Source organism: Ovis aries, unplaced genomic scaffold (assembly GCF_016772045.2).
Source record: "Ovis aries strain OAR_USU_Benz2616 breed Rambouillet unplaced genomic scaffold, ARS-UI_Ramb_v3.0 scaffold_87, whole genome shotgun sequence".
Classification (NCBI taxonomy): domain Eukaryota; kingdom Metazoa; phylum Chordata; class Mammalia; order Artiodactyla; family Bovidae; genus Ovis; species Ovis aries.
In genome coordinates, this window is record NW_024599828.1 from 1,062,821 (window position 1) to 1,072,668 (window position 9,848).

The following is a 9,848-nucleotide window of genomic DNA, read 5'->3' on the forward strand; positions in this document are numbered from 1 at the left end:
ACTTCTTCTTTTCCAATTTGGATTCCTTTTCTTTTTCTGCTCTGATTGCTGTGGCCAAAACTTCCAGAACTATGTTGAATAGTAGCGGTGAAAGTGGACACCCTTGTCTTGTTCCTGACTTTAGGGGAAATGCTTTCAATTTTTCACCATTGAGGATAATGTTTGCTGTGGGTTTGTCATAGATAGCTTTTATTATGTTGAGGTATGTTCCTTCTATTCCTGCTTTCTGGAGAGTTTTTACCATAAATGGATGTTGAATTTTGTCAAAGGCCTTCTCTGCATCTATTGAGATAATCATATGGTTTCTATTTTTCAATTTGTTAATGTGGTGAATTACATTGATTGATTTGCGGATATTGAAGAATCCTTGCATCCCTGGGATAAAGCCCACTTGGTTATGGTGTATGATCTTTTTAATGTGTTGTTGGATTCTGATTGCTAGAATTTTGTTGAGGATTTTTGCATCTATGTTCATCAGAGATATTGGCCTGTAGTTTTCTTTTTTTGTGACATCTTTGTCAGGTTTTGGTATTAGGGTGATGGTGGCCTCATAGAATGAGTTTGGAAGTTTACCTTCCTCTGCAATTTTCTGGAAGAGTTTGAGTAGGATAGGTGTTAGCTCTTCTCGAAATTTTTGGTAGAATTCAGCTGTGAAGCCATCTGGACCTGGGCTTTTGTTTGCTGGAAGATTTCTGATTACAGTATCAATTTCCGTGCTTGTGATGGGTCTGTTAAGATTTTCGATTTCTTCCTGGTTCAGTTTTGGAAGATTGTACTTTTCTAAGAATTTGTCCATTTCTTCCACGTTGTCCATTTTATTGGCATACAACTGCTGATAGTAGTCTCTTATGATCCTTTGTATTTCTGTGTTGTCTGTTGTGATCTCTCCATTTTCATTTCTAATTTTATTGATTTGATTTTTCTCTCTTTGCTTCTTGATGAGTCTGGCTAATGGTTTGTCAATTTTATTTATCCTTTCAAAGAACCAGCTTTTGGCTTTGTTGATTTTTGCTATGGTCTCTTTTGTTTCTTTTGCATTTATTTCTGCCCTAATTTTTAAGATTTCTTTCCTTCTACTCACTCTGGGGTTCTCCAACTCTTCCTTTTCTAGTTGCTTTAGTTGTAGAGTTAGGTTATTTATTTGACTTTTTCTTGTTTCTTGAGGTATGCCTGTATTGCTATGAACTTTCCTCTTAGCCCTGCTTTTATAGTGTCCCACAGGTTCTGGGTTGTTGTGTTTTCATTTTTATTAGTTTCTATGCATATTTTGATTTCTTTTTGATTTCTTCTGTGATTTGTTGGTTATTCAGAAGTGTGTTGTTCAACCTCCATATGTTGGAATTTTTAATAGTTTTTCTCCTGTAATTGAGATCTAATCTTAATGCATTATGGTCAGAAAAGATGCTTGGAATGATTTCGATTTTTTGAATTTATCAAGTTTAGATTTATGGCCCAGGATGTGATCTATCCTGGAGAAGGTTCCATGAGCACTTGAAAAAAAGGTGAAATTCGTTGTTTTGGGGTGAAATGTCCTATAGATATCAATTAGGTCTAACTGATCCAATGTATCATTTAAAGTTTGCGTTTCTTTGTTAATTTTCTGTTTAGTTGATCTGTCCATAGGTGTGAGTGGGGTATTAAAGTCTCCCACTATTATTGTGTTATTGTTGATTTCCCCTTTCATACTTGTTAGCATTTGTCTTACATATTGTGGTGCTCCTATATTGGGTGCATATATATTTATAATTGTTATATCTTCTTCTTGGATTGTTCCTTTGATCATTATGTAGTGGCCTTCTTTGTCTCTTTTCACAGCCTTTGTTTTAAAGTCTATTTTATCGGATATGAGTATTGCCACTCCTGCTTTCTTTTGGTCTCTATTCGCGTGGTATATCTTTTTCCAGCCCTTCACTTTCAGTCTGTATGTGTCCCTTGTTTTGAGGTGGGTCTCTTGTAAGCAGCATATAGAGGGGTCTTGTTTTTGTATCCATTCGGCCAGTCTTTGTCTTTTTGGTTGGGGCGTTCAACCCATTTACGTTTAAGGTAATTATTGATAAGTATGATCCCGTTGCCATTTACTTTATTGTTTTGGGTTCGGGTTTATACACCCTTTCGTGTTTCCTGTCTAGAGGATATCCTTTAGAATTTGTTGGAGAGCTGGTTTGGTGGTGCTGAATTCTCTCAGCTTTTGCTTGTCTGTAAAGCTTTTGATTTCTCCTTCGTATTTGAATGAGATCCTTGCTGGGTACAGTAATCTGGGCTGTAGGTTATTGTCTTTCATCACTTTAAGTATGTCTTGCCATTCCCTCCTGGCCTGGAGAGTTTCTATTGACAGATCAGCTGTTATCCTTATGGGAATCCCCTTGTGTGTTATTTGTTGTTTTTCCCTTGCTGCTTTTAATATTTGTTCTTTGTGTTTGATCTTTGTTAATTTGATTAATATGTGTCTTGGGGTGTTTCGCCTTGGGTTTATCCTATTTGGGACTCTCTGTGTTTCTTGGACTTGGGTGATTATTTCCTTCCCCATTTTAGGGAAGTTTTCAACTATTATCTCCTCAAGGATTTTCTCATGATCTTTCTTTCTGTCTTCTTCTTCTGGGACTCCTATAATTCGAATGTTGGAGCGTTTCATATTGTCCTGGAGGTCTCTGAGATTGTCCTCGTTTCTTTTAATTCGTTTTTCTTGTTTCCTCTCTGATTCATTTATTTCTACCATTCTATCTTCTATTTCACTAATCCTATCTTCTGCCTCTGTTATTCTGCTATTTGTTGCCTCCAGAGTGTTTCTGATCTCATTTATTGTGTTATTCATTATATTTTGACTCTTTTTATTTCTTCTAGGTCCTTGTTAAACCTTTCTTGCATCTTCTCAATCCTTGTCTCTAGGCTATTTATCTGTGTTTCCATTTTGATTTCAAGATTTTGGATCATTTTCACTATCAATATTCGGAATTCCTTCTCCGGTAGATTCCCTACTTCTTCCTCTTTTGTTTGATTTGGTGGGCAACTCTCCTGTTCCTTTACCTGCTGAGTATTCCTCTGTCTCTTCATCTTGGTTATATTGCTGCGTTTGGGGTGGCCTTTTATATTCTGATAATTTGTGGAGTTCTCTTTATTATGGAGCTTCCTCACTTTGGGTGGGGTTCTATCAGTGGCTTGTCAAGGTTTCCTGGTTAGGGAGGCTTGTGTTGGAGTTTTGGTGGGTGGAGCTGGGTTTCTTCTCTCTGGAGTGCAGTGGAGTGACCCGTAATGGGTTATGAGACATCAAAGGTATTGGGATAATTTTGAGCTGCCTGTATATTGAGGCTCAGGGAGTGTTCCTGTGTTGCTGGAGAATTTGCGTGGTATGTTTTGTTTTGGAACTTGTTGGCCCTTGGGTGGAGCTTGGTTTCAGTGTAGGTATGAAGGCTTTGATGAGCTCCTATTGCTTAATGTTCCCTGAATTCAAGAGTTCTCTAATGTTTTCAGGCTTTGGGTTTAAGCTTCCTGCTTCTGGTTTTCAGTTTTATTTTCACAGTAGCCTCTAGACTTCTCCATCTATACAGCACCAATGATAAAACATCTAGGTTAAAGATGAAAAGTTTCTCCACCTTGAGGGACACTCAGAGAGGTTCACTGAGTTACAAGGAGAAGAGAAGATGGAGGGGTAATTAGAGGTAACTGGAATGAGATGTGGTGAGATCAAGAGAGGAGAGAGCAAGCTAGCCAGTAGTCACTTCCTTATGTGCGCTCTATAGTCTGGACCGCTCAGAGGTATTTACAGAGTTATACGGGGAAGAGGAGAGGGAGGAAGTAGACAGAGGTGACCAGGAGGATAAGAGAGAGGAATGAGTAGGAGAGAGACAAATCCTGCCAGTAACCAGTTCCTTAGGTGTTCTCTACCGTCTGGAACACACAGAGATTCACAGAGTTGGATAGAGAAGAGATGGGGGAGAAAAGAGACAGAGGCCACCTGGTGGAGAAAAAGGAGAGGCCAGAGGAGGAGAGAGTGGACAAGCCAGTAATCTTGCTCACAGGTAAACTTGGGTAGTGAAGTTTGGGTTTTTAAATGTACAAAATTGACAACAAAGATTAAAAATCTGGAGTAGAGGTTGGATTTTCAAAGATACAATATTAAAGAAAAGCAGAAGGAAAAGGAAGAAAGAAAAAAAAGAATTATTAAAAAACAAACAAACAAACAAAAAAAACCAACAACCATCCAAAGAGTATATATGGTGTTTGCCTTAAAAAAAAAAAAAAAAGTCTTTTTTTTTTTTAAAAATAGTAATACTAGGTTATAGAAATAAAAATTAGAGGAGAAATAGAAGATTTAACAATTAAAAAAAAGAAGCTCGGAAAAAAAAGGAAAAAAATGCAAAAGGCAAAAAAAAAAAAAGAATGATTTTAAAAATATTAAAAAATTAAAAATATATCTGGCTCTTCTCTGATGTTATGGGCCGTGTGGGCTCACTTCCAAGGTGGTTCCCTCTGTTTAACTTCTTCTGTTTGCTGGTTTTTAGGCTCACTAGTTCAGTCGCGCTGTGGGGAGGGGGGATGCTGCAAACAAATAGCACTGTCGTGTGTACACAGTATCTCTGCCCCGCTTGACCTGTCCTTCCTCGCGGCGCACAAACCGCTCCGGCTCTACGATGCTCAGCCGGGAACCGTCTGGGGCCGGCCCTAGGCTGCGTGCACTTCCCCGGTCCAAGCTGCTCAGGTTTGGCCCTCAGGCAGCCCTCAGAGGCACAAATGCGGCTGGGACTGCGCTTTGTGCCCTTCCCAGGTCCGAGTAGCTCAGGAGTTTGGCGAGCGCAATCGCCGCGGCTTGTCACCGTTTCCACCGCTGCCGCTCAGCTCTCTGGGTGGACCGCTGGCGCACCCCGTGAGGCAGACTGTGACTGTCCAGCACCCCCAGAAGTCTTAGCAAAGGAGCCTGCTTGCAGTTAGGTAAGTAAAGTCTCTCCGGGTCTGCAATTGCCCCTTTCCAGTCCTTACGGCTCTGGCTGCCTGTCCCCGGCGGGGAATGGTCTGCAGCCGGCTTTTTCCGTTCCGTCCTTTGTTCTGTGCTGGATCCTGGCAGTGTCTTATGTTCGAGCTTTTCGCGTGGTAGCTATCCCACAGTCTGGTTTGCTAGCCCAAGTTAGATCGTTCTGGTGGAGCGTGGGGCGTTCGTGCCCGATTCTTGCAAAGCACTGCAGCCCGCGCCTCCCGCGCGTCCCTGCCCTGCCCCCACTTCCCAATGGCGGATGCAGGCGTCTGTGCTGCTTTTCCGCTGGGGGAGTTACTGGTGGGCTTGTAGTCTCTTGGTTTTAATTATTTATCTATTTTTCCTTCCTGTTATGTTGCCCTCTGTGTTTCCAAGGCTCGCCACAGACTCGGCAGGGAGAGTGTTTCCTGGTGTTTGGAAACCTCTCTTCTTAAAATTCCCTTCCCGGGACGGGCTTCCCTTCCCGGGACGGGCTTCCCTTCCCGGGACGGAGCTCCCTCCCCACCTCCTTTGTCTCCTTTTTCGTCTTTTATATTTTTTCCTACCTGATTTTGAAGACAATGGTCTGCTTTTCTGGTTGCCTGATGTCCTCTGCCAGCCTAGAAGTTGTTTTGCGGAGTTTGCTCGGCGTTGAAATGTTCTTTTGAGGAATTTGTGAGGGAGAACGTGATCTTCCCGTCCTATTCCTCCGCCATCTTTCCCTCCCTCCTTCGACATAGATGCTTTTGTGGAACTCTCTTGCTTTTTTGATGATTCATCAGATGTTAGCAATCTGATCTCTGGTTCCTCTGCCTTTTCTAAAACCAGCTTGAATATCTGGAAGTTCATGGCTCACATACTGCTGAAGACTGGCTTGGAGAATTTTGAGTATTACCTTACTAGTGTGTGAGATGAGTGCAATTGTGCAGTAGTTTGAGAATTCTTTGACATGATGTCTCTCTGGGATTAAAATGAAAACTGATTTTTTTCCAATCCTGTAGCCACTGCTGAGTTTCCAAATTTGCTGGCATATTGAGTTCTGCACTTTCACAGCATCATCTTTCAGGATTTGGAAGCTCAACTGGAATTCCATCACTTCCACTCGCTTTGTTCACAGTGATACTTTCTAAGGCCCACTTGACTTCACATTTCGGGATGTCTGGCTCTAGGTGATTGATCACACCATCATGATTATCTGGGTCGTGAAGCTCTTTTTGGACAGTTCTTCTGTGTATTCTTGCCACCTCTTCTTAATATCTTCTTCTTCTGTTAGGTCCATACAATTTCTGTCCTTTATTGAGCCCATCTTTGCATGAAATGTTCCCTTGGTATCTTTAATTTTCTTGAAGAGATCTCTAGTCTTTCCCATTCTGTTGTTTTCCTCTTTTATTTGCATTGATAGTTAAGGAAAGCTTTCTTGTCTCTCCTTGCTATTCTTTGGAACTCTGCATTCAGATGCCTATGCTGCTACTGCTAAGTCGTTTCAGTCATGTCTGACTCTGTGAGACCGCATAGATGGAAGCCCACCAGGCTCCCCTGTCCCTAGGATTCTCCTGGCAAGAACAATGGAGTGGGTTGCCATTTCCTTCTCCAATGCATGAAAGTGAAAATGGAAGTGAAGTTGCTCAGTCGTGTCCGACTCTTCACGACCCCGTGGACCGCAGCCCACCAGGCTCCTCTGTCCATTGGATTTTCCAGGCAAGAGTACTGGAGTGGGATGCCATTGCCATCTCTGATATCTTTCCTTTATCCTTTGCTTTTCACTTCTCTTCTTCTCACAGCTATTTGTAAGGCCTCCCCAGATAGCCATTTTGCTTTTTTAGCTTTTCTTTTCCATGGGGATGGTCTTGATCCCTGTCTTCTGTACAATTTCATGAACCTCCATCCATAGGTCATCAGACACTCTGTCTATCAGATCTAGTCCACCAAATCTATTTCTCACTTCCACTGTATAGTTCTCAAATTGTGTTTTTTGCTCCATACCCACTGGGAGTGGTGGGTGGTATTCTGGCACTATTGCTTAGGCAGAAGAAAGCAATATTCAGGTTTCAATTGAAGAAAGTAAGGAAAAGCACTAGACCATTAAGCTATGATGTAAATCAAATCCATTATGATTATACAATGGAGATGAAAAACAGATTCAAGGGATTAGGCCTGGTAGCCTGAAAAACTATGGATGGAGGTTTGTAACATTGTATGGGAAGTGGTAACCAAACCATACCCAAGCAAAAACAACTGTAAGAAGGCAAAGGGATTGCCTGAGGAAGCCTTCAAAACAGCTGAGAAAATAAGAGAAGTGAACAGCAAACAAGAAAGGGAAAGATTACTCAATGAAATGCAGACTTCCAGAGAATAGTAAGGAGAGGTAAGAAAGTCTTTGTAAATGAAACATGCAAGAATTAGAGGAAAATAATACATTATAAAGAGTATAGATCTCTTCAGGAAACTTGGAGATACAACAGGAATACTTCATGCAAAGATGGGCACAATAAAGGACAGAAAAGTCAAAGACACAACAAAAGCAGATGAGATTAAGAAGAGGTAGCAAGAATGCACAGAAGAACTATACAAAAATGTTCATACTGATCCAGATAGAGATGATGTTGGTGTAACTCATGTAAAGACAGATATACTAGAGCATGAAGTCAACTGGGCCTTAGAAAGCATCACTACAAGCATAGCTAGTGGAGTTGATGGAATTCCAGCTGAGCTGTTTTAAACATGTTAAAGAATGTGACTGTAAAACTGCTGCATTCAATATGTCACCAAATTTAGAAAACACAGCAGTGGCCACAGTGCTGGGAAAGGTAGTATTCATTCCAATCCAAAAGAAAGGCAATTCCAAAGAATGTTCAACCTATCATGCCATTGTGCTCATCTCACTTGCTAGCAAGGTAATACTCAAAATCCTTCAAGCTAAGCTTCACAATACATGAACTGAGAACTTCCACATGTACAAACTGGTTTGAGGAACCAGAGATCAAATTGTCAACATTCATTGGATCATAGAGAAAGCAAGGGAATTCCAGAAAAAACATCTATATCTTCACTGATTATGCTAAAGCCTTTCACTGTGTGGACCACAACAAACTGTGGAATATTCTTAAGAGAATGGGAGTAGCAGATCACCTTACCCCTCTCCTGAAAGTCTGTATGTAGGTCAAAAAGTGGCATTTAGAATCAGACACGGAAAAACTAAAAGATTTAAAATTGGGAAAGGAGCATGACAAGGTATGCATTGTCACTCTGGTTATTGAACTTGTATGTAGATACATCATTCGATATGCTGGATTGCATAAATCCAAAGCTGGGATCAAGATTGCTGGGAGAAATATCAACATCCACAGATATGAAGATGACACCACACTAATAGCAGATAGCAAATAACTAAAGACCAGTTGATAAGAAGATGAGATGGAAATGCTGGCTTAAAACTCAACATTCAAAAACTAGTCATAAAAATACACTCAACATTCATGGCATCCCATCTCACCACTTCATGCCATATAGATGAGGGAAAAGTGGAAACAATGGCAGATTTTATTTTCTTGGGCTCCAAAATCACTATGGACCTTGACTGCAGCCACAAAATTAAAACACACTTGCTCCTTGGAAGCAAGAAAGGCTGTGAAAAACCTGCACAGAGTATTAAAAAGCAGAGACTCACTATGCTAGTGAGGTCTGTAGTGTCACAGCTATGGTTTTTCCAGTAAGCAGGTACAGATGTGAAATCTGGACCATCTGAAATGGTGAATGCCAAAGAATTGAGCTTTTGAACTGCGGTGCTTGAGAAGATTCTGGAGAGTCCTTCTTCAACAAGGAGATCAAACAAGTCAATCTGAAAGGAAATAAACTTCTGACCCCTGCTATCTCAGCTGAGGCATCTACTGAGGGTCTCCAGGTGGAAAGAACGGATGCTTCCACTGCAAAAGTGCCTAACCATGGCAGCTCCAAGCAAATAGTTTATAGCTCCACCCCTGGAGGAAGCTCAGAAAGGCTGAAGGTTCAGTGTACCCTGGGTCTCCCGATACATGCGTTGCATTCTCCCCAGCAGCATTGGAGGCCAAGGAAGGGGAATTCTGGGCCCTGAAAGAGCGGGATAGCTCAGGGATCCACTGGGGCCACCACTTACCAAGTAAGACTGGAAAGGACAGAGCAGGCATATGTGGCAGAGAGCTGGTGACTGGGGTGTGGGAACAAAAGGGAACCAGCTCTGCATGAAGTACCTCACCCAAACTCCCCTGGAGGAGAAGCCCAGTGATAAGATCATCTGAGGTGAAATGAAGAGAATCTTTCATTACCCCTTATAATTCCTTTGAATGAGGAGGTGGTGGAGTTGGTGGGTCATCACAAACTTTTGCATGGCCTAGACCATCCCCCAGTTGGTATCCTTGGGGTTGCCTCTCCCCACCTTCAGTCATGTAGTTCTGGAGGAAGTTGAAAATCATGTGTGCTTCTGGGTCAGAGTCAATGACCATGTAAAGCCAATCATAGAACCCCATGGCCCTGCCATGATAGCTGATCTAGGGTTGTACATGTGAACTGAGTTGGGTCATTCAGAGAACACCCTTGAAGGTTAATGGGTCCGAGCTTCTTTCTTTATTAAGAGATGCCTTCAGGATATAAAACCTTGGGGCAGGTAGCTTGGACTCCCTCACTATGTGTAGAAGCCTTAAGGAAAAAAAAGTTGTCAGGCTAAGACCATCAAAGTAGAGGGAAGGGAAAGAGCGAGGTTGAGAGAGAATTGATGACTTCTGATTTCTTGTGTCTAGTCACTGAGATCTTTGTATTTGCTCTGATTCTTCTGTCCCGGATTCCCAGAATCATTTCAATGAGTTTCCCCTTTCCTGAAGTCAGTTGGAGGTGAGCTTCTCTCAACTTTAATTCAGACTTTGTTCTAGAT

At 41.7% G+C, this 9,848-nt stretch overlaps 1 protein-coding gene across 1 annotated transcript in view; it reads right to left on the reverse strand.

Moving 5' to 3' along the window:
• PAG3 (pregnancy-associated glycoprotein 3) overlaps positions 1–9,848 on the reverse strand; it is a 928,325-nt gene that overhangs the window by 690,450 nt on the left and 228,027 nt on the right.